The sequence below is a fragment of the Bos javanicus genome, chromosome 12 (genome assembly GCF_032452875.1).
Source record: "Bos javanicus breed banteng chromosome 12, ARS-OSU_banteng_1.0, whole genome shotgun sequence".
Taxonomy (NCBI): domain Eukaryota; kingdom Metazoa; phylum Chordata; class Mammalia; order Artiodactyla; family Bovidae; genus Bos; species Bos javanicus.
The window spans coordinates 55,394,115-55,416,997 of record NC_083879.1 but is presented as its reverse complement, the minus strand read 5'-3'; the positions used below and the strand labels follow the sequence as shown (position 1 = coordinate 55,416,997).

Below are 22,883 nucleotides of genomic sequence, written 5' to 3'. Positions count from 1 at the left end.
ATACTTAAGAAAATCTTCAAATACTCCTTGAAGCAGAAAGGGAGCTTAACTGCAAGGCAATTGTAAAATTTCTTTGTGATCATATGTCAGATGAAGAACTATAAACACCATTTCCTTTGCAATTCAATTTACCACCACCAGTACCTGACTCATACTCACAGTGTAACAACTAAGATCTTGGTATAGTCACTTCTACTATACTGTCAGGAAAGAATCTCAACTCATGGCGTTCTCAAATGTCAAATATGCTTTTCAAGTGGACAAAGTGAAGAACATAGACAAAATTTCCAGTGGCTCCTGTCTTTGTCTGCTCAGCCCTCCTTACCTTCTGGATACGTGGCCGATGCCCATAGCCTCAGGATCAAGAATCAGCCTGTGACCTGCTGCTGCTGCTGCTGCTGCTGCTAAGTCGCTTCAGTTGTGTCCGACTCTGTGTGACCCCAGCCCACCAGGCTCCCCTGTCCCTGGGATTCTAGACCAATTATAAAGCTTCATCCCAGTGTCCAGAATGATTGATCCAACAGGAGGGAAAATACCCAAACCTGGCAAATCAAAGTACTTTCAAAAGTAATCTGAAGTTTGAGGAGAGTAGTTTTTCCAACAGTTTGATCTGAGAACTGTAATTGAGACCCAAACTTCCATTATCCATTCTTAAACAAGAAAGTCATTAGATTGAGGAGGCCCACATAAATAAACCAAAACCTAAGCCTCTAATGCCACAGATTATGAAATTGAAACCTAAAGACGACCAATCACAAACAGCCAACTAGGCTTTTTAAGCTTTCAGTTCAGTTCAGTTCAGTTGCTCGGTCGTGTCCAACTCTTTGCAACCCCATGAATTGCAGCACCCCAGGCCTCCCTGTCCATCACCAACTCCCAGAGTTCACCCAAACTCATGTCCATTGAGTCAGTGATGCCATCCAGCCATCTCATCCTCTGTCGTCCCCCTCTCCTCCTGCCCGCAATCCCTCCCAGCATCAGACTCTTTTCCAATGAGTCAACTCTTCGCATGAGGTGGCCAAAGTACTGGAGTTTCAGCTTTAGCATCAGTCCTTCCAAAGAACACCCAGGACTGATCTCCTTTAGAATGGACTGGTTGGATCTCCTTGTAGTCCAAGGGACTCTCAAGAGTCTTCTCCAACACCACAGTTCAAAAGCACCAATTCTTCGGCACTCAGCTTTCTTCACAAGCTTTAGCCAACCAATAATTTGCTTACTTTGCTTCTGCCTTTTCTCTATAAATGTCTTTTCTTGAGTTGTTGTTGAAGGAGCACTTCTAACCACTTCTGGCTTGGTGCTGCCCTGTTCCAACTGATTTTTGCTGACATAAACTCTTAAGATGTTTAATAGACTTCAGTTTTTTTATTGACGTATAGTTGATTTAGGGCTTCCCAGTTGGCACAGTGGTAAAGAACCTGCCTGCCAATGCAGGAGATACAGGTTCAATCCCTGGAAGATGACTTGGAGAAGGAAATGGCAACCATTCCAGTATTCTTGCCTGGGAAATCCCATGGACAGGAGAGCCTGGCAGGCTGCAGTCCTTGGGGTCACAAAGAGTCAGACAGGACTTAGCAACTAAACAACAAGAAACAAGTTAATTTATAGTACTGTGTTAGTTTCAAGTGTACAGCTAAGTGATTCAGTTACATATTTTTTTCATATTATATTCCATTACAGGTTATTACAAGATATTGAATATAGATCCTTGTGCTACCCAGTAGGTCCTTGCTGGTTATCCATTTTGTATATAGTAGTTTCTATATGTTAATCTCATACTCCTAATTTATTGCCCCCACTTCTCTTTCCCCTTTGGTAACCATAAGTTTGTTTTCTGTGTCTCTGAGTCTATTTTGTATACAGATGCATTTGTATTATTTCTTTAATTGTTATCTTTTAACATATTTTGAGCTGTGGTTCCAGGTGGCCCAGAAAAAAGAGAGAGATCAAGCCAAATGAGAAGCAGAGATGAGAAGAAGAAGAAACAGAATTCCTGATAAGACTTTAGGTCCCCGATTTCAGTCACTTCTCAAGAACCCCCTTCCTGTCCTTCTATAGTTTAGGTAGAGCAGCCAACAAGATGCTCCTCTTTTTTCTTCCAGTAGCTCAAGCAATATCACTTGCAACCAAGACACTTGACCAACAGGACCAGATAATCACTGGGGAAGGCCACCTATTTCATGGATGTTGATCCCAGTATATCTTCAAGCCAAAGACAACAGAACCTAAAAGAGCTTCCCTATTTTCTTGTAGAAGCTTTTCCTCCCTTTTCTTCTTATAGCTTAGGAAACAAACAAAAGATTTAAGAAAAAAAAAAAAAGGCAGCAAACTCTTAGAACAACACTTCACCCAAATGACCAGGCAGAAATGTAACGGGCTGTGTTCTCTTCAGAGTGGCTTAACCCTAATCAAGCAGCCCACCTCTCCCTTTCTTTCTCCTATCTTTCTGTCTCTGCTTCACATCTCATAAATACTTTATGTCTGAAAGCTTAAAAAGTGATTTATGCAAGATCTGCTATAAGCATTTAGCTCAAGTATCAAATTCATTTGCCTAGTGATGGATTAAAAAAAGAGGAAAACCATCTTCTGCCTCAAGGAAGGCCAAACTGGAAAGTGAGGCAAAAAGCAATATACAGAAGAATCAAACTTTTTTTTTTTTTTTAAACTTGGCCGATCTTTCCTGCTGTGTGCATCTAATGTTTTGCCTCTGAGAATAGAACTTATTAGCAACCTCAAAATGAAAAAAGAAGACAGGATATTTTTCAACAAGGGTCTCTGCTTTGCCAAACATCCCAGAGTTTGTCTCCAAGGACTTGAAAAGAAAGGAAAGAATGAAGAACGGAAACCATAAAGCATGCGGTAAGGCTATCATCTAATTACTGAATGAATGGCACAGTTGTTTTGTCTGATTGCACTAAGCTAGTTATCCACTGCTAGCTTCATTGACAAAAAGGGAATCGACACAAATTATAGGGAAATTCAAGCACTAAAGGAATGTTTTGGTTCAGAGGTTTGCAATGACTATTGGCTTCAGTTTTTGGCAAAATCTGTCTTTGCCGTAAGGATCTCGGCTGTGCTGGGTCAGCCTGCAGCATTCCCGAAAACCTGGAATAGGACAGACTTCCTTGTCATCTGTATCCCATCAATAAATTAAAGTGATGTTCTCCAGCTCGTGTTTGTTTCTTGGCAGGCTAATCTACAATCAGAAAAAGAAAAGCCTTTCATTTGTGGACTCCAGCTAAAGGAAGGAAGCCTTTGTATGCGGATTCACCGGAGACCAAAATATTAAAAAGTGGAAGAGGAAAACCATATGCTGCAGTTCTCCAAAGGAAGCAGCTCAGAGTTCTGGTTAAAGAAATGCTTGAGTTCATGACACAGTAAAATAAATCTTTTACTACCAGAAGAGGGTATGCTAATAATGATATTGATACTTCTGGGATGTTACAACCATTGACATGTTAACTGGTATTCCATTTTCTCCTACTGTTTACATCAGAAGAACCTAGAAATTATGTATTTCAAAGAAACCTGAAGTAATGGCACATTTTAGCGTAATGCTTCCAGATTTGCACTTCATTTAAGAAAGAAGTGAGGAATCCAGTGGAATCTGTCTGGAGAACGATATTCACAAGCTCATGGCTCCCTCTCAAAGCTAGCTGATTCTTTACAGTTACAGCAATCAAATCCAGATTAAAGTAGAATTGGGGGGAAAAATCACTGTACTGATTATATGAGCTTTTTTGCATAGTCTATGACATACTGCAGTGTTAGGAACTCTTCATTTCTCTTGGGTTTTCAGGGGTTGACCTTGGCCTTGTATCATCTGTGAATGAGTACCCTAACAAGAATAGAGCTGGTGTGGTCCTTCAACTGCCTGTAGGAGAGAAAGCGTTGGGATCGTCTGATCCTTTTTAGATTGATCACCTTTGTGTTTCATTTCCTTTTTTATCTTATTGAAGAAGCCAAGCAAGAATTCCTACTTTAACACCTGTATCCTTCAAAGAATATGACTCTGGGTGCAACTTTTCAGTATTTTAGGGCCTCATGTACCAATGATATGGCTCCTTACTGAAGGGAATGAGTTTTGCTTTCTTTTGTAGTGGAGTCTCTTATAAAAACTAGCAACAGATTAAGTGCAAGGGGTATGATTGGTAAGAGTGCTTGACAAAAACTTGGCAGAGGCATTTCATTGAACAGAAATATGGATCTGGCTTCTGTTACTCAGTAGATAACTGAATGAATGTGCACTTACCTAGTTTACTGGAAAGAGGACTACATTGCAAAGCAGGAGGTTTTGTTCCCAGCTCTGGCCTTACTGTGTGGTAAGCAATAACACTCTGCAGAGTTTACTGAACCCTGGCCCAGTCACCCATCATCTATGTCACTTGTGCTGGTCACTGTGACCTCTCTGAGCCTCGGCATCCTTGTCTTTAGTTGCTGTTCAGTCACTCAGTCATGTCCAACTCTGTGACCCCATGGGCTGCATTACTCCAGACTTCCCTGCCCTCGCTATATCCTGTAGTTTGTTCAAACTCATATCCATTGAGTTCATTATGACATCCAACCATCTCAGCCTCTATCACCCCCTTCCCCTCCTGCCCTCAATCTTTCCCAGCATCAGGGCCTTTTCCAATGAGTCGGCAGGATAAAAACAATACTCATTTCACACAGTTGTAATTTATCTGGCACATAATAACCACTATATAAGAGTCTATTCAATAAAATTAATTATTCTGCTACTGACAGTAAAGATTAGATCTTAGCCTTTCAAAACTAGGGTTTTTTGTTGGCAAATGGAGATAAGAACTAGTGTTTCTTACATCGTCGTAGTCTCCAACAAGTAGATTATCTTATCTTTCACTCCATCCTGCTTCCAGATACAGGAAATATAGACAGGGAGCAACACCATTAAAGTGGTTGTAAGAAAATTCTATCAGGAACTGCTTCAGACTGTGGAAAATTGAGCACCATTTTCCACTGAAGAGAGGTTTGTACCTGACTAAGAGGAAGAACTCATTAGAGGACTAAAGTTTTCCCTCTAAATCCCCAGAAGATACATCATGAACCACTTCTCTCTGGCAAATCAAGCAGCTGGGGATAATGATGAGTATCTGAAAAAGTCTCTTATAAAGACTACATCAGATCAAGTGTGAGGAGTTTCATTTGTGACTTTAGAAAGATTACTTCTCTTTAAAGGAAGATTACTTTCTAATAAAAGAAATCATTAGTTCTCTTGAATTACCTTTCATCACAATCCTCTGTCATTAATCATTTGGACAACAATGAAGAGTTGATTCTTCTTGGGAAATCTCCCATAAATCAGAGACATTTAATTTCCCTTCTAAACTCATCTTTTCCCTGGACCTCAAGTTTGAAGGCAATGGCACCCCACTCCAGTACTCTTGCCTGGAAAATCCCATGGATGGAGGAGCCTGGAAGGCTGCAGTCCATGGGGTCACTGAGGGTCGCGCATGACTGAGCGACTTTACTTTCACTTTCAAGTTTGAAAGAGTTCTTAAAACATCTTCCAAGGACTTCCCTGGTGGTCCAGTGGTTAAGACTCTGAACTTCCAATGCAGGGGGCCAGGTTCAAACCCTGTTCAGGGAACTAAGATCCTTGATGCTGTTTGGCAAGGCCAAACAACAACAACAAAAACTCTTAAAAATTCCTCCAATTCAATCCACTTGAAACTTGACACCCACAGAAGGTGAGTGCCCAGTATATGATTCTCCCTTGAAAACAGCAAACCACCCGATTTCTTACTGTTACAAAAATCTCTCCTAGCATTAATGGTTAAAAATTTCACAAAAAAACAAAAGGTAGAGATATACCTCATATTACACACAACAATATTTTCTATTGGATCAATGAGTACTTTGTCTTTTATAAATCCATTAAGTCATAGAAAACTAAAAGAGAAATTTATAGTTATCTTTGGAGAGATGATAACTTTTTAAGGTTAAAATACAATGGAAACAACAAAAGAAAATAACTAACAAATTTAACTACACAAAGACTAAAACTTTTTAGGGAACAACCAAATCTAAAATGATAAGGCAGACAGTTATTTGGCCTCAAATATGGATGAAAGGAAATTTGATGAGTAAATAAATAAAATATTTAAAATATTAAATAAAAATAACAAAGGTCTCACTGGTAACAAAACTATGCAGTATTTTAAACCATAAGATATCATTTTAAGCCTCATTGCCTTTAAAATTATCTACCAAGGTTTTGCATAATCATAATTATTAATTATTGCTTTTAAAATCAGGTAATGCAAAGTTGACAATATATACCCACGGAGTGTTGCTGGCAATATAAACTATGCAGTCTTTAGAAAAACAATTTGGCATTACACAGGAAAAGGAACTGCATTCATATTCTACTAAACCCTTCTTGTGGTAATTTTATTCTATATAAAAATCCAGAGGAAAAAAGGGACTTTTCTATATATTTATATAATCAAAACAGTATTGTTTAAAATGGTAAAATATTAAAACTCACTTAGTGTCCAACCCTATAGCTCCTCAAAAGAATACTTAAAAGTCATTTTAAAAGATAAGTATGGAACATATTAAGCCAGTCTTTGTCATTCTCCCAATCATTTTTAAGGACTGCTTCCTAACATTTTGGAAACCATCTCTTTTGAAACTCAGTGTTTATAAATTCCCCTCTCTCCCACTGTAGCAACTACTCAGGTCTGCCCTGAGAAAATTCCTATTTCTTCAGGTCAGAGGTGTTACTGGAAAAGCAATCAGGTCCAATGTGCAAAAGAAATTTATTTCTGGAATCAAAATATTTTCCTCCTGCTGAAATCTCTATATCAACCACTAGTACCACTTAACTATTCAAACCAAACTTGTAGGAGTTATCTTCACCCTTCCACCTCCCTCATCTCCCTTATTCAATTGATCAAGATTTGCAGAAATGAACTAATCTCTCTTCTCTATCTAGACTATTTTCAAATATCAGCAAAAAAACATAAAAGGGAAGTCTGTAGAAAAATTAAATTTCATATGAAAGTAACCCTATTATAAAACTAAAAATAATTAGAAACAAAATGTACATGGTAAAATATAATTTCCAACATCAAGTCCTGAAAAATAATCATGAATAATTACAATAAGACAAACAGATCAAAGGAATTAAGAAAAAGAAAATAAACACCGATGATAAAGACATTCCAACATAAGACTAACAGAGGTTTCTGAAATAGAAAACCCAATTATTAAATTGTCTGAGACAAACCTCTTTAATCATTCCCATCTGAAAAGAATGAGAAATAAAAGTCTGTCAGGGGTGGTAAGGATCAAAATATCACTGCTATTCTGATAAAGGCTAAATGTGTAGCTTAGTTGTGCAGCTAAATAGATCTGCCATCTAAATCGCAGTAGTTGGCATGTTGACCTTTCCCATTAGGCAATGCTGATTTGGGGAAGACATCCCACCTGAGAGGTAGGAGGACAGGATGCTTAATCAGGGATAGCCTGACAACACAAAGGTGAATATCTGCTTCCTAAAGAACTGCTCACTCCCATAAGGAAGAGACGTAGAGCTGACTTAATTTATCCCCAACTTATTTTTCCAAAATTATCAGTGATATGTCACTCTTAACTTCTCAGGAGAGAGAGAGGATAAAGAGGTGAACAGAGGCTGTGAGTTACACTAATTGAGCACACATTTTAAGAGGGCCAATGCTCACTCTCAGTGGAAGATCTATCAAAATGTCTTTCTGGTGGGATTCTCAGAATTCCTCTCTTGTGCGTCTCCCAATGGTCCCCTTTCTGAGTGGGAATGTTTATAGCAGTTACTCTATCCCAAAACCATCACTGAGTACTGGATGTGTATGTAGAGAAGAGAAAATTTACTTTAGTCTTAAAGTCTCTAGGTCAAGAAGCACATTTCTAGACCAGCTATAGAGCCCCCTGCACATCACTAGATACCCTAGACATTGATTTGGTGTCCTTACTCTGTGGGACTTTTTGGTTGTTTTCCTTGGGGTAAATAAGTATACTTTGTGCATAAAAATAAGAATCAAATACTGTGTTTCATAGAATGACTATGGAAGATGTTAGGGTGTGTTCTGCTTCTTCTCCCCTCCCAGGCAAAACAGACGATGCTATTTCCTTCTCCAGTGGCACTTGTATAAGCCAGTAAAAGGTGCACAGAAGTGCTACATATTCCTTCCATGTGGTATCTCTAAGCAGTATGTAATTTACCACATTCCCTTTTGCATTTTCAACTGGGTGATTATGGATGCGTTGACATGGAGTGTCTATCAACCTACATCCCTGAAAAATGCAATAAGCAGAGGCCCTCTAACTCAGGTATAACATGTAGTAAGTGAAAATAATACTGAAAAGCTGCGTTACATTGTGTGAACAACCAGAGAGATCTGGGGACTGTTACTGCAGCATAGTGGATTAGTGCACTATTAGTGCATTCTGATGTGTATATTGCTTTCTTGCAGAGATTAGGAATTTGCATTACCTGGTCTTACTCAGGACACCTTTTTATCCTTTCAAGTAATACTCAAAATCTCTTGATTTTTCTTCATGCCCGTGTTGAACTTAGTATCAATCCTATCTGGTGAGAGAGCACCCACAAATTCATGTGAACAGGCATTTTCAGCCTTGTATCTCATTGGGTATTGTTTTTGTTATGAAATGGCTTGGGCATTTTTTAAAGCCTCCTAATTAAGTGTTCATCTTGTCTCCACATTTAGCTGGAAGAATCATCCTTACCAGATTCCTAATCTGAAGCAACTATTTATATTTCTTAAGACTGAGCCCGCAGGGTCCTAATAAAGAACAGTGCCATGAAATGTTCCAGACCTCGAGAATGTGTTTCTTTCTCCAATGTCTTTTTGTCAATTATGTTTTTATCCCCCTCTATTCCTCTCAGGAAGATTAAGCTGAATTTGTAAAGGTCTATCTAGCACTGACTACTTGGGCCTGAAACTTATAAACCCCAAATCTCAGCTGTTTTGCAATTCAAGAGAAGCAATTCCGAGGGCAAAGGTATGGCAAAAAGTATATTCCAGTTCAGTTCAGTTCAGTTGCTCAGTCGTGTCCGACTCTTTGCGACCCCATGAATCGCAGCACGCCAGGCCTCCCTGTCCATCACCAACTCCCGGAGTTCACTCAGACGCACATCCATCAAGTCAGTAATGCTATCCAGCCATCTCATCCTCTGTCATCCCCTTCTCCTGTCCTCAATCCCTCCCAGCATCAGAGTCTTTTCCAAGGAATCAACTCTTCGCATGAGGTGGCCAAAGTACTGGAGTTTCAGCTTTAGTATCAGTCCTTCCAAAGAAATCCCAGGGCTGATCTCCTTCAGAATGGACTGGTTGGATCTGCTTGCAGTCCAAGGGACTCTCAAGAGTCTTCTTCAACACCACAGTTCAAAAGCATCAATTCTTCAGTGCTCAGCCTTCTTCACAGTCCAGCTCTCACATCCATACATGACCACAGGAAAAACCATAGCCTTGACTAGATGGACCTTTGTTGGCAAAGTAATGTCTCTGCTTTTGAATATGTTATCTAGATTGGACATAACTTTCCTTCCAAGGAGTAAGCATCTTTTAATTTCATGGCTGCAGTCACCATCTGCAGTGATTTTGGAGCCCAAAAAATAAAGTCTGACACTGTTTCCACTGTTTCCCCATCTATTTCCCATGAAGTGATGGGACCAGATGCCATGATCTTCGTTTTCTGAATGTTGAGCTTTAAGATAGGCTCAATAAAGGACAGAAATGGTATGGACCTAACAGAAGCAGAAGACATTAAGAAGAGGTGGCAAGAATACACAGAATAACTGTATAAAAAAGATCTTCACGACCCAGATAATCACGATGGTGTGATCACTCATCTAGAGCCAGATATCCTGGAATGTGAAGTCAAGTGGGCCTTAGAAAGCATCCCTACGAACAAAGCTAGTGGAGGTGATGGAATTCCAGTTGAGCTATTTCAAATCCTGAAAGAGGATGCTGTGAAAGTGCTGCACTCAATATACCAGCAAATGTGGAAAACTCAGCAGTGGCCACAGGACTGGAAAAGGTCAGTTTTCATTCCAATCCCAAAGAAAGGCAATGCCAAAGAATGCTCAAACTACTGCACAATTGCACTCATCTCACATTCTAGTAAAGTAATGCTCAAAATTCTCCAAGCCAGGCTTCAGCAATATGTGAACCGTGAACTTCCTGATGTTCAAGCTGGTTTTAGAAAAGACAGAGGAACCAGAGATCAAATTGCCAACATCAGGCCTCTAAAGAACCTGTTTTCTTAATCTTTGAAACTTTGTTTCTTGTATCAGTCACTTATCACTGTAACAAATCATCCTAAAATATAGAGGCTTAAGGCACTGTTGTTTATTATGAAACTATGTATCACCTTAACTGTTTTGTTGCCCCGGGTTTAAGTGTTCTCATTTGGATTCTCCTTTGTGGTTAGCTGAGAGACCAGGGGCCAGGTGGTCTAAGCTAGCATTTCTGGGGTGACTCATTTCTGCCTCATGTGGTGTCTTATCCTTTAGTAAACCTGTTCACAGACTTGTTTTCACAATGGCAGAATTTCAAGAGAAGAAGTAGGATCGCTCAAATACGTTTCCAAACCTCTGCCTGTATTATATTTGCTACTATCCCATTGGCTGAAGAAAGTCATGTGAACAAGAGCAGACTCAGATAGGGAAAGCACTATCAAAGGACATAGATACAGACAGCATGAAAAATAGGGACTATTAGCATACCTTGGTTAATATGCTTAGGAAAGGCTAAGTTTACATAAAAATCTGTACCAGTCAGCACTCTAAGACCATTCCTGAAACCAGCTCACAGATGTGGTTCTGTGATTGTTCTGTGTGGTTATAAGTGGCTAACAACAACTCACTTACTAGGATCTATTCCCCTTTGTCCAGGCCTACTTGGCTTCTGTGTGCTCTTGCCAAGAAACTGTCTCCCTTAAGTCAATGGTCTCATAGCCCTGCACACACTTGACACCTAAGGTGTCTCTGTACACTCTTGATAAGAAAGCAAAATGGCCCATGGGCAGTTTTTATCTTTGTTTTTAATCTTGAAATCTTCCATGACTCTTAGAAATTGTTACTTATCTATGCATCAAATCTCCATAAGTTAACAGTTGCAGATTGTCAGAGATTGAATGTTTACCTCCCTCCAATATTCATCTGTTGAATCCCTACCACTCAGTGTGATCATATTAGAAGAAAGGGTCTTTGGGGGTAATTAGGTTTAGATATGGTCGTGAGGGTAGAGGACGGCATCATCGATTCAATGGACATGAGTTTGAGCAAACTCAGGGAGATAGTGAAGGACAGAGAAGCCTGGCATGGGGTCACAAAGAGTTGGACATGACTTAGGACCTGAACAACAATAAAGGTGGAGCGCTCGTGATGGGATTATTGTCCTTATAAGGAAGAGACACCAGACACCTCTCTGCATGTGAAGATACAGCGAGAAGGCAGACATCTACAGGCAAAGAATAAGGTCTTCATCAAACACTGAATCTGCTAGCACCTTGATCTTGGCCTTCCCACCCTCCAGAACTGTGAGAAATAAAGGTCTGTTGTTTAAGTCCACCAGTCTATAGTATTCTGTTATAGCAACCTGAGCTGACTGATACACAGACCAAAGTCAAATACCACAAGCCTAAAAATGGTAGAAATAGAAAGTTTGTACAATATAAACTTCTACCAAGTGCCAAGATCAAAACAATCTACATACACATTAAAATCAAATGTCCAAAGCTATACCAAAAGCTTCTTTGGGTGCAATTTTTATTGGCAAGTTTTATTCTCTGTTATATCTAGCAATATTTCTGACCTCTATACCAAATGCTAAGAATTTCAGAAGGTCTTAAGAAATAGCACCCCTCTCTCCTGCTGAAGTTATTACACAATTTAAAAAGAAGACATATCAGCGCTTCGGCAACCAAAATATTGCCTTTATGATTGATAGAGGCAAAGCTAGAGGACAAAAGTTAGTGTGACAGCCAAATGAGCCTGCTAACTGAACCCTAGAATTAGGCAGACTCCTTTATTCAGACATACACAGTACTGATGAGAACTCCATTCCTTCTGATGGGAGCTGGGTGGTCTGATCCAGGGAGAATTACTGCATGGAAAGCAGAAGTTATCCTGCTTCCTGATTCTTGCTTCCCTCAGGCTTTTATTCCCCACAAGAAAAAGAGTGGAAACCAAGCCATGCAGGTTTAATTTATTTCATCCAAACTGTAGAGCTCAGATGCATCACCTATTGCTCTCTGGGACAGATTAAGTTAGGGGCTGAAATTACACTAATCAAGTTACCTCTACACTGAAAGATATATCAGAAATGGGAAGTACATATTTCTCGCTCAGGTCAACAAATTGAATTAAAAAAATACAAAGATGTAATAGGAAAAATTCCCTGCATTAAAGGAAAAAGAAAATATGTATATTAAATTAAGCACTATGAATCCCACTTCCACCATGAAGACATTGAATGAAGGACATACATAGATACGTCTGTGAGTGTACATATACATTCTTGACACTGGAGAAATTGGATATCAACGGATTAAAAAAGTAAAACCTGACCTTAACTTCACACTTTACACAAAAATTTACTCAAAATGGATAGTGTACTTAAATTATAAAAGCTAAAGTGTTATTACACAAGATAGGACAATGATTGTTGAGGAAAAATCAATGTCCTTAGCTAGTACTGATTTGGAAGTATTATTCCCAGTCGGAAGTATCAATACTGTCTGGCATTTATTGTTATTTATTCATTCAACTATGTCACTCTTCTTGGGGGAGTTCAAAACACCAGAAAATTAAGTATTTGTTCTTCTTCAGCCATCACATCTGCTGATCTGTCCTGAAGTTAATCCTGTAGAAGAGGTAACACAGAACCTCAGATGTGGTACCCTCATGGTGCACTGAGACATATTGCATTGGCTGAATTGTGGCAAGAAAGTGGGGATATTGCTATGACTGGCTCCCCAGACACTTCATCTGCATTTAACTCTTCTGCCCAGATAGAATTCCTCTGAATTAAAATTTTTTTCATCAAGATATAGTGGATGTACAAGGTGGTTCAATCTGTAAAGAATCCACCTGCAATGCAGGAGACCCAGTTTTGATACCTGGGTTGGGAAGTTCCCCTGGAGAAGGAAATGGCAGCCCACTCCAGTGTTCTTGCCTGCAAAATCCCATGAACAGAGAAGCCTGGCAAGCTATAGCTCATGGGGTCACAAGGAGGCAAGGAGTCGGACAGGATTGAGCAACTGAACCACCACAATATTACATAAGTTTCAAGTGTACAACGTAGTGATTCACAATTTTTGAAGGTTATATTCCATTTATAGTTAGTACAAAATATCAGCTCTATTCCCTGTGCTGTACCGTGTATCACTGTAGCTTATTTCTTTTATACGTATAGTTTGTGCCCCTTAAGCCCCTACCCTTATCTTGCCCCTTCCTTTTCTCCACTGGCAATCACTAGTTTGTTCTCTACAGAACTCTGAATCCTTTAGCTTCTTGGTAATTCTGCTCTTACTTTAGTTATCCTTGTCAGAAACAGCACAGAAAATGGGAAAAAAAGGCAATAGCCCTGTTATTTTCACAACCATAAAAGGCTATCTAACTGAGGATCTTCTGACTTTTTGCCTGCTTTCTGTTGCCAAACAGCACAACGTTTATTAAAACATACTAAAAGCCAAGTAGGCTGGTTGCTGGCCACAAAATTCATTTAAAGAATTGAAGTAGGAAGATAACAGAACTTGAGAGCTATGAGAATTACTTTCTGAGGAAAGCTAAACAGTCAGGAAAGCACTGAAGCTTTTGTAACCCTGTCTGAAATCAGTGCAAGTGTAGGGAGCTGCTTTAGCATGTCTGGCTTGTGTTCCCTTCACATGTTACCATATCAAAAGCAATATTAGCAGTGATTTACCAGTATCAAACATCGATAAGAGATGTGTGCAATGATACACTAATAATTAGATTTAGAAACCACTGTGTGCATTTTTATCATCAACAACTGCATATTCTATTTCCTATAAGTCACTTTCATTCTTGTTTTTAAAGTCTGTTTTAGTCTTTTTAAAAAATGTTAAGGATTTTCACTTATCTATTTACTGTTTTCTATATCATCTCTTGATGAGCCAGATTTGTCTCTTTCATACAGAGAAATCCTAGACCCTTCTGCCTGGCTTTCAACAGAGGGTCTATTACCAGCAGCAAAGGCAGTTGGTGACCTCCCAATTAGGAAGTCTCTCCCTCCAGCCCCTAGATAAGGACTATGGGCATTTGCTCACTATCAGGCAAAGTCCTATGCTGATGACATTTCAAGACCAACCTCACTGCTGTCTGATAAGTTATTTTTTTCTTTTTTTGCTGTTGTTACAGCTTAAAAAACACTGTAACAATTTGTATATTACTTCTTACACAAATTGTTTCTTGCTATATATAACTGCATTCATGAGGATGCTTGTAACAATCTTCCATACATGAAGATGACAATTTTGAGGAATGGATAAAGATGTGCCGCATATATACGATGGAATATTACTCAACCATAAAAAGGAATGAAATCGGTAGAGATGTGGATGGACCTAGAGGCTGTCATACAGAGTGAAATCAGTTAGAAACAGAAAAACAAATATGGTACATTAATGCATATATATGAAGTCTAGAAAAATAATATAGATGATCTTATTTGCAAAGCAGAAATAGAAACACAGATGTAGAGAACAAACCTCTGCATACCAAGGGGAAAAAGGGGGAAGTAAGATGGATTGGCAGATCGGGGTAGATGTATATACAATATCCATACTATATATAAAATAGATGACTATGAGAATCTACTGTATAGCACAGGGAACTCTACTCAGTGCTCTGTGGTGACCTAAATGAGAAGGAAATCCAAAAGGGAAGGGACATGTATATACATGTGGCTGATTTGTTTTGCTGTACAGCAGAAACTGGAATAACACTATAAAGCAACTCTACTCCAATAAAAATTAACTTAAAAATAAATGAATAAAAAGATAACTGACTACTTTGGATTTGAAAGCAACTTTATATATTGTATACATAATATATGTGAAGTAAATATTTTTACCCCTTTTTTAGAGATCAAGAAAAAAGGTCCATTTATATGTGCAAAGAACTCCTAGCTAGTAATTGGAAGAAGAAAAACTTGGACTTAGGTTTTCTGAGCAAGTCCACCAGGCTTTGCACCGCTACTCAAAAAATAACATAACTACTTACATTTTCATAACACTTGAAAATACTGAAAACAGTTCACAGGCATGATGTCATTTGATCCTAGAAAGATGCTATGAAGTATATAGAACAAAACATTATATCCACTTTATAGATGTAAAAACCAAGGCCCTAAAGGTAGATGTGGGGGGTAAAATGACTTCTCTAGGGTCAGACAACTTACTTTTTTTATGAGATCATATTTATTCAGAGCTTGCTATAGAAAGGGAGTCAGCCACTGTAATGTATGGGGTGGTTTGTTTTTTTTTTGGAGCATCCATTATGGGTTTTTTTCTTTTTTTTTAACTTTTATTTTGTACTGAGGTATAGCCAATTAACAAACATATTGTGATAGTTTCAGGTGAACAGTGAAAGAATTCACCCATACATATACATGTATCCATTCTCCCCCCAAATTCCTCTCCAATCCAGGTTGCCACACAACATTGAACAGAGTTCCGTGTGCTGTACAGAAGGTCCTTGTTGGTTATCCATTTTAAATACAGCAGTGTGTACATACGCATCCCAAACTCCCTTAACAATACCTTCCCTCTATCCTTCCCCCACCCAACCCAAGCACCCAGCAACCGTAAGTTCGTTCTCTAAGTCTGTGAGTCTCTTTCTGTTGGTGCAAGTCAGTTCATTCGTATAAGAGCTCAACTTTCAAGTGGAAACTCAGAGATAGAAGCCAGGCATTGAAACTCCTTAGTCAGTCATAGTCTGGTCCCCCTGGATTAGCTTGTGTATTGTCTCTTATTCAAACTCTTCTCAGTCAATCTAATTAAATTAGTGGCAAACAGTTTTGCCTCTGTGCATGAAGAAAACTGGATTGGGGATATTTTTATAAGGAGAAAACTTATTTGGAAGAGTTCTGTTCAATAAGACTTTTTAAAAAATGATGAATAACGATGATGGCGATGAGGATGACTGAGATAAAAATAACTGTCACTTACATCCAATGTGTTTGTGTGATTCTGTTTAGCTTTTCAATTATGGAAATGTATGTGCGATCTGTTTAAAATATGGTTAGTATGAGGTTTTGCTTTGTTTCACAGAATTGATGATTGCATCATGAGCATTATAGATTAATATTAAAGAGATATCTTTAAATAATTCAAGCTTTTATTTTAAAACTTCATTATTTGACATAATTGTCATAAAACACTTTACAGACATAGAAAATTCTGTCAACTGGTTTAAATGATCTAGGATTGGGAATTCCTTGGTGGTCCAGTGGTTAGGGCTCTACAATTTCATTGCTGGAGCCTGGGTTCAATCTCTGATTGGGGAACTAAAGTCCTGCAAGCCTCACAACATGGCCAAGAAAAGAAAATGAGCTAGGATCATTCAATATATAACTCATGTCTTTTTGACATAGAGAGGTGATGTAACAGTTATTTTATTTGGTGGCTCAGACAGTAAAGTGTCTGCCTACAATGCGGGAGACCCAGGTTCAATCCTGGGTTGGGAAGATCCCCTGGAGAAGGAAACAGCAACCCACTCCAGTACTCTTGCCTGGAAAATCCTATGGATGGAGAATCCTGGTAGGCTACAGTCCATGGGGTCTCAAAGAGTCGAACACGACTGAGCTACCTCACTTCACTTCACTTCACTTCATAGTTGATTTATAATATGTTAGTTTCTAGTATATAGCAAAGTGATTCAGTTTGTATATATATATATTATTCTTCAAATTCTTTTCCACTACAGTTGATTACAGGATTATCAAATATAGTTTCCTGTGCTATACAATAGAACCTTGTTGTCTGTTTTGCATGAAGTAGTTTGTATCTGCTAATCCCAAGCTCCTAATTTACGCTGCCCTCCCCCAATACTTTCTTTTCTGTTTGGTAACCATAAGTCTGTTTTCTATGCCTGAGTCTGTTTCCGTTTTGAAAATATTTTCATTTGTATTATATTTGAGATTCCATATATAAGTGACGTCATATGATATTTGTCTGTCTTACTTACTTCACTTGGTATGATAATCTCTAGGTCTATCCATGTTGCTGCAAATGGCATTATATGGCTTTTTATGGCTGAGTGATATTCCATTACAAACACAAACACACACACATACCACATCTTCTTTATTCATTTGTATGTTGGTGGACACCTGGGTTGCTTCTTTATCTTGGCTGTTGTAAATAGTGCTGCGATGAACTTTGGGATGTTCTTTTCAACTTAGCATTTTCATACTTTCTGGTTTTCATATTTTCTGAAGGACTCTCCATCCTATTTTCATTGTAGTAGCTGCACCAGCTTACATTCCCACCAAGGGTGTAGGAGGGTTCCCTTTTCTCCATGCCTTCTCCAAGCATTTAGTATTCAAAGGTTTTTCAATTCTGACTAGTGTGGAGACTTTCCTGATGACTCAGCAGGTAAAGAATCTGGCTGCAGTAGACACAGGAGACACAGGTTCAATCCCAGGGTGGGAAAGATCTCCTGGAGGATGAAATAGCAACCCATTCCAATATTCTTGCTTGAAAAATCCCCTGGACAAAGGAGCCTTGTGGGCTACAGTCCAAAGAGTCAAAGAGAGTCAGACACGACTGAGCATGCACACGCCACCAACTAGTGGGAAATGATACCTCGGTGTAGTTTTGATTTGCATTTCTCTAATAATTAGTAATGTTGAGCATCTTTTCATGTGCCTATTGGTCATCTGTATGTCTTCTCTGGATAAATGTCTATTTAAGTCTTCTGCTCATTTTTTTTATTGGGTTGTCTTTTTTGTTGCTATTGAGTTGTATAAGCCATTCGTATATTTCGGAAATTAAGCCCTTCTTGGTCCCATTGTTTGCAATTGTTTCCCAGTCCATAGGTTGTCTTTTCATTCTGTTAATGGTTTCCTTTGCTGTTCAAAATTTCTACTTTTGATTATGTCCCATTTGCTTATTTTTGCACATAACAGTAATTTTCAAATAAAACTGTAAAGGATGAGATCAAAACACTTCCTCCCATTTAATTTTCCACTAAAACAAAAAAACTGTGTTTCAGCTCCATAGAAATATAAACATCTTTGAAATTTGCTTGACTTAGTAACAAGTGTGCAGATAGCACACCTTTGTTGAATAAAAATATGACTATGGCTCTGAGGGTTTTAAAAATGTGCTAAAATTCTCTCCAAACATTAATATCAGTGAATATGAGGATATTTATAGGAAGATAATGAGGGTATAACATTTCCCTCTTTTGTTAAAAGGTAAGCTTCATTCCTGCCAAAATGAATTCCTATTTCTCCCCACAATGGTGTGTGTATGTGTGCACGTGTGTGTGTGTGTGAAAATACTTCACCAACTACTGGACACTAGTCACACATACATTTTGTATATCATTGCCCCATTAAGGAGTTAAAAGAATATTGTTTGTTTGCTTCCCTTTAGCCTTTAGTGTCTGATTACTAGGCCATAGAGCTTCATGGATAATAAAGGTGAAATCGCCAATGAAATTTAAGAAAAAAAAAAAATCCAGCTGATGCCAAGGTTCTGAGAGTTCCATGTTGTGCAACAAAACCACTGGCTTTGAAAGAGCGCCACAATTCCAGCACCTTGTGCCAGATACTACATTTACTCAGGGTCATTTGGGCAAAAGTAATGAAAAATATTAAAGCAATGTTTATGTAGCAGATACGCAATATCAATCACGTTATGTACATTGGTGATAAGAGTAAGGATTGGGTTGTTTGGGAGAACAGTGACATTTTCTCTTAAGTAGTGGAAAATTACCAGCAGACAGTGTGTTTGACTTCTCTACTTCTTTTTTGTGTTGTTTCATTTTGTTTTTCTCTTTTAATTCTACTTCTTTATTCTTTATTCAAGCAGCCCCACAGTTGAGTATTATGATAGGAAAAAAAAAAAAAAAAAGTATCACCAGAAATCTTTTTGAGAAGTGATCTGAATTAAAAAAAAAAAAAATGGTGATGAACTATAACTTATAAACTGTCTAGTCTATTATTTCTATGATGAGATAAATGAGCAAAATGTGTGAGCAATAATTATGCTCAGAAAATGCCTTACTAGTTGCCCTGAAGTAGAAGATCCCTATTCAGCTCCTACCTCTCCCAGCCTTACTCTGATGACAAATTCTGTGCATGTATGCTAAGTTGCTTCAGTCATATCCAGTACTTTGCAACTCCGTGGACTATAGCCCACCAGGCTCCTCTGTCCATGGGATTCTGCAGGCAAGAATACTCGAGTGGGTTGCTACTCCAGTGATCTACTCTAGGGCATCTCCTCTAGAAGGTCTCCTCTAGGGGATCTTCCCAACTCAGGCATCAAATTCTCATCTTTTATGTCTCCTGCATTGGCAGGCAGGTTCTTTACCACTAGTGCCACCTGGGAGAAGCCTGATAACAAAGTCTAAAGGCTTATAGTTACAAGTGAAAATCTTGCAGTTCTACTTAGCAATAGGGCCTAAGTCCTAGATCCACCAATAGGTTCAAGTTGAGAGTTGTCTTGTGGCCGCAAATATAGTTTTCTTTGAAACCCAGTGAGCTGTTTCTGTTCCTCAAACCCCAGCAATTCTTGCTCCATCCTACTGACTAGCTTTGCTGTTTATTCAATAATCATTTAATTGGGTCCTAATTCCATACCAAATTCTTGTGTCCACTGTCAGCAAACACTAGCCCTTGATACCTTATTTTCTATTCCCAAACTGAATACCATTCCCTAAAATAAAGGGCTCTCAATGCTTATCAATCCCCAGCCCAACCCATAGAAGCCTCAGTGGGTTCACATGGCACATATGAAAATAGTATTCTGAAGGTACTGAATCCCAACAGAGGAGCCAGAAAAGAATGTCTTCCACTGAAAATAAAAGAAACCTTTATCTATTTTTGAAGGAGAAGAAATAGAACTAAGCTTACCGCCTACATCGTTGCCCTGGGCACTTCACACAGGTTATCCCATTTAAGCCCCAAGCAGATATTACACAGATCTTACAAATGGGAAACTGAACTTGACTCAGAGTCCAAACTGAAAAAGGAGTAAGTGATTAAATCAGGAGTCACACTGTTAACAGCCTAACTTCACAGCCCATGCTCCTTCCATGAGCACTATCCTGCCTTTCAAAAGAGAAGCCCAGGTCCAGGTCAACTATTACTTGGGCTTCTAAAGGAGGAACAAAGAGAAATTATTCCTGCTATGGGCTAAACTGTGTTTCCTCAAATTCACATGAAGTCCTGGACCCAGTACCTCAGAACATGACTGTATTTGGAGACAAGGCTTTTAGAGAGGCAATTAAGTTGAAATGAATTAATTTCCCATGGCAGGGCAGGGTGGAGAGGGGAGGGGGGGTGGGCAGGAGGGGAGGAACAGGGGCTATAATCCAGTATGATTTGAGTCCTTATCAGAAGAGATTAGGATACACTGAGACACCAGGGACATATACGTGTAAGAGTGTATTACACACACAGGGAAGAAACATCACATGAACCCACAGCAAGAAGGTGGCCGTCCTCAAAGCAAAGAGAGAGGCCTGAGGGGAGATTAACCTTGTTAACATTTCGATCTTGGACTTCCAGCCTGTGGAAATGTGAGAAAAAACTGTGCACGCTGCCTCGTGGTTGTTCAGTCGCTACTAGTGTCTGACTCTTCGCAACCCCATGGACTGCAGCACGCCAGGCTTCCCTGCCCTTCACCGTCTCCCGTAAGCCACCTATTCCATGGTATTTTGCAATAGCAGAAATAGCAAACTAATCCATTTCCCACGTTAGGGGAGTGTTGGACCTCCTAGCCACTCGTGTAGGATGGGTTTTTTTGAGGTCATGGTTGAACAATGCAATTCACCTTTTCTAGGCTTGAGATGTGATTTCTACAGAGCTTTCTAAATGACCAAATCAGTCTCCTTTCTGTTGGTCTTCAAATACTTTCTTTAGGTACAGAAAAACACTTCAATGTGTGGGACTGAAGATAGGGATATAAAGTACACAGAGATGTGGACAATAAGCTGATATGATCAGCACCCTCCCAGTCTGGGAAAACTCAGCTTTCTACCCCAAAGCTGGGGGTGTGGCAGGCTGGAGATTAAGCTCTATAAAACCTCAGGAACAGCAAGATTTAATACTCTTCTAGATGAGTGAGTAGATGAAGGTGCTGGAAAGGTGGCACACCCTCCACACCCCTTTGCCTCACACCTAGTCCTATGCACTTCTCCCATACAGTTGCTTTCTGAGTTGCATCCTTTTAAAGTAAACCATCAAATGTAAGGGAAAACTTCCCTGGGTTCTGTGAACCATTCTAGCAAATCATCAGAAGCATAGGTGGCATTTGGTCAGAAGTATAGGTGGCAATCTGGGCTTGGCGGTTGACATCTGGGGTGGAGATAGTCCTGTGGAATTGAGCCCTTGACCTGCATGATCTGATGCTATGTCCAGGTAGATAGCATCAGAATCAAAAGTTAAATTTATAAGACATTCAGTCAGTGTCCACTGAGATTATAGGCCACTAAGTCAGTGTGCACTGAGAATTGGAGAATTACTTGGTGTGGGAAAAATCCATATCACTGGTGGTGTCAGAAGTATTGAGAGTAGAGCAGAAAAATTAAGTTTTATCTTACACTACCCTAAAAAAACCCACATACCAGAGGGTCTGCTACCAACCAATGTGAGACTCAGAAACTCACATTCTTCAGCTTCATCTGTGTGCTTTATTTAACAGTTAAGATGTAGGATGAAATATTTAATAAGTACCCCAAGACTCACTGACTTCTTCTACATTGCATGTGTGTTTGCTAAGTTGCTTCAGCCATGGCAAACTCCTTGCTATTCTATGGACTGTAGCCCTCCAGCCTCCTCTGTCCACAGGATTCTCCAGGCAGGAATATTGGAGTGGATTGTCATTTCCTTCTCCAGAAGATCTTCCCCACCGAAGGAATGAACCCACATCTCCTGTGACTCCTGCATTGCTAGCAGATTCTTTATCGCTGAGCCACTGGGGAAGCCCTCTTCTTCTATATTACCTATCTTGATATGACTGATGCCTTTAAATTAGCACATTGGTTCTTTATGTTCTCTAAAGCACACAGAAGGAGAAGGCAATGGCAACCCACTCCAGTACTCTTGCCTGGAAAATCCCATGGGCAGAGGAGCCTGGTAGGCTGCAGTCTGTGGGGTCGCTAAGAATTGAACACAACTGAGTGACTTCACTTTCACTTTTCCCTTTCATGCACTGGAGAAGGAAATGGCAACCCACTCCAGTGTTCTTGCCTGGAGAATCCCAGGGACAGGGGAGCCAGGTGGGCTGCCGTCTATGGGGTCGCACAGAATTGGACACAACTGAAGCGACTTAGCAGCAGCAGCAAAAAACACAGAAGTTGAACTGGAAAATCATTTCCCCCTCATCCTTCTGTTCCAATTCTCTTATGTGGTGGAAGAATGATCTAGAGTTGTTACTACATGCTTAAAGTCTGTTTCCAAAAGATAGATAGGGCAAATTACTTAGATATTGAAGAAGGTAGAAACCTCAGTCTCCTCCCCAGCCAACTGTTACAGGGACGAGAGTTGACTTGTAAGCACACTTGCTGGGATTTGTAGGGCTTCACTTTGCCAAACACAAGTGTGTTGCTCTCTGCCTGCCCCTGACCTGGGGCACTTCTCCTAAGTGTAAGCTTGTACTGGAGC

The 22,883-nt window shown here is 39.5% G+C and overlaps 1 protein-coding gene and 1 non-coding gene across 8 annotated transcripts in view; one reads left to right on the top strand and one right to left on the bottom strand.

Annotated features, from left to right (window-relative positions):
* The window catches only part of LOC133258510 (spidroin-1-like), a 186,666-nt gene that overhangs the window by 131,415 nt on the left and 32,368 nt on the right, over positions 1–22,883 (bottom strand). The gene's annotated exons all lie outside the window — the stretch shown is intronic.
* Positions 5,534–5,605, top strand: TRNAG-UCC (transfer RNA glycine (anticodon UCC)). The gene has a single exon. It is a non-coding gene; the product is annotated as a tRNA-Gly (tRNA).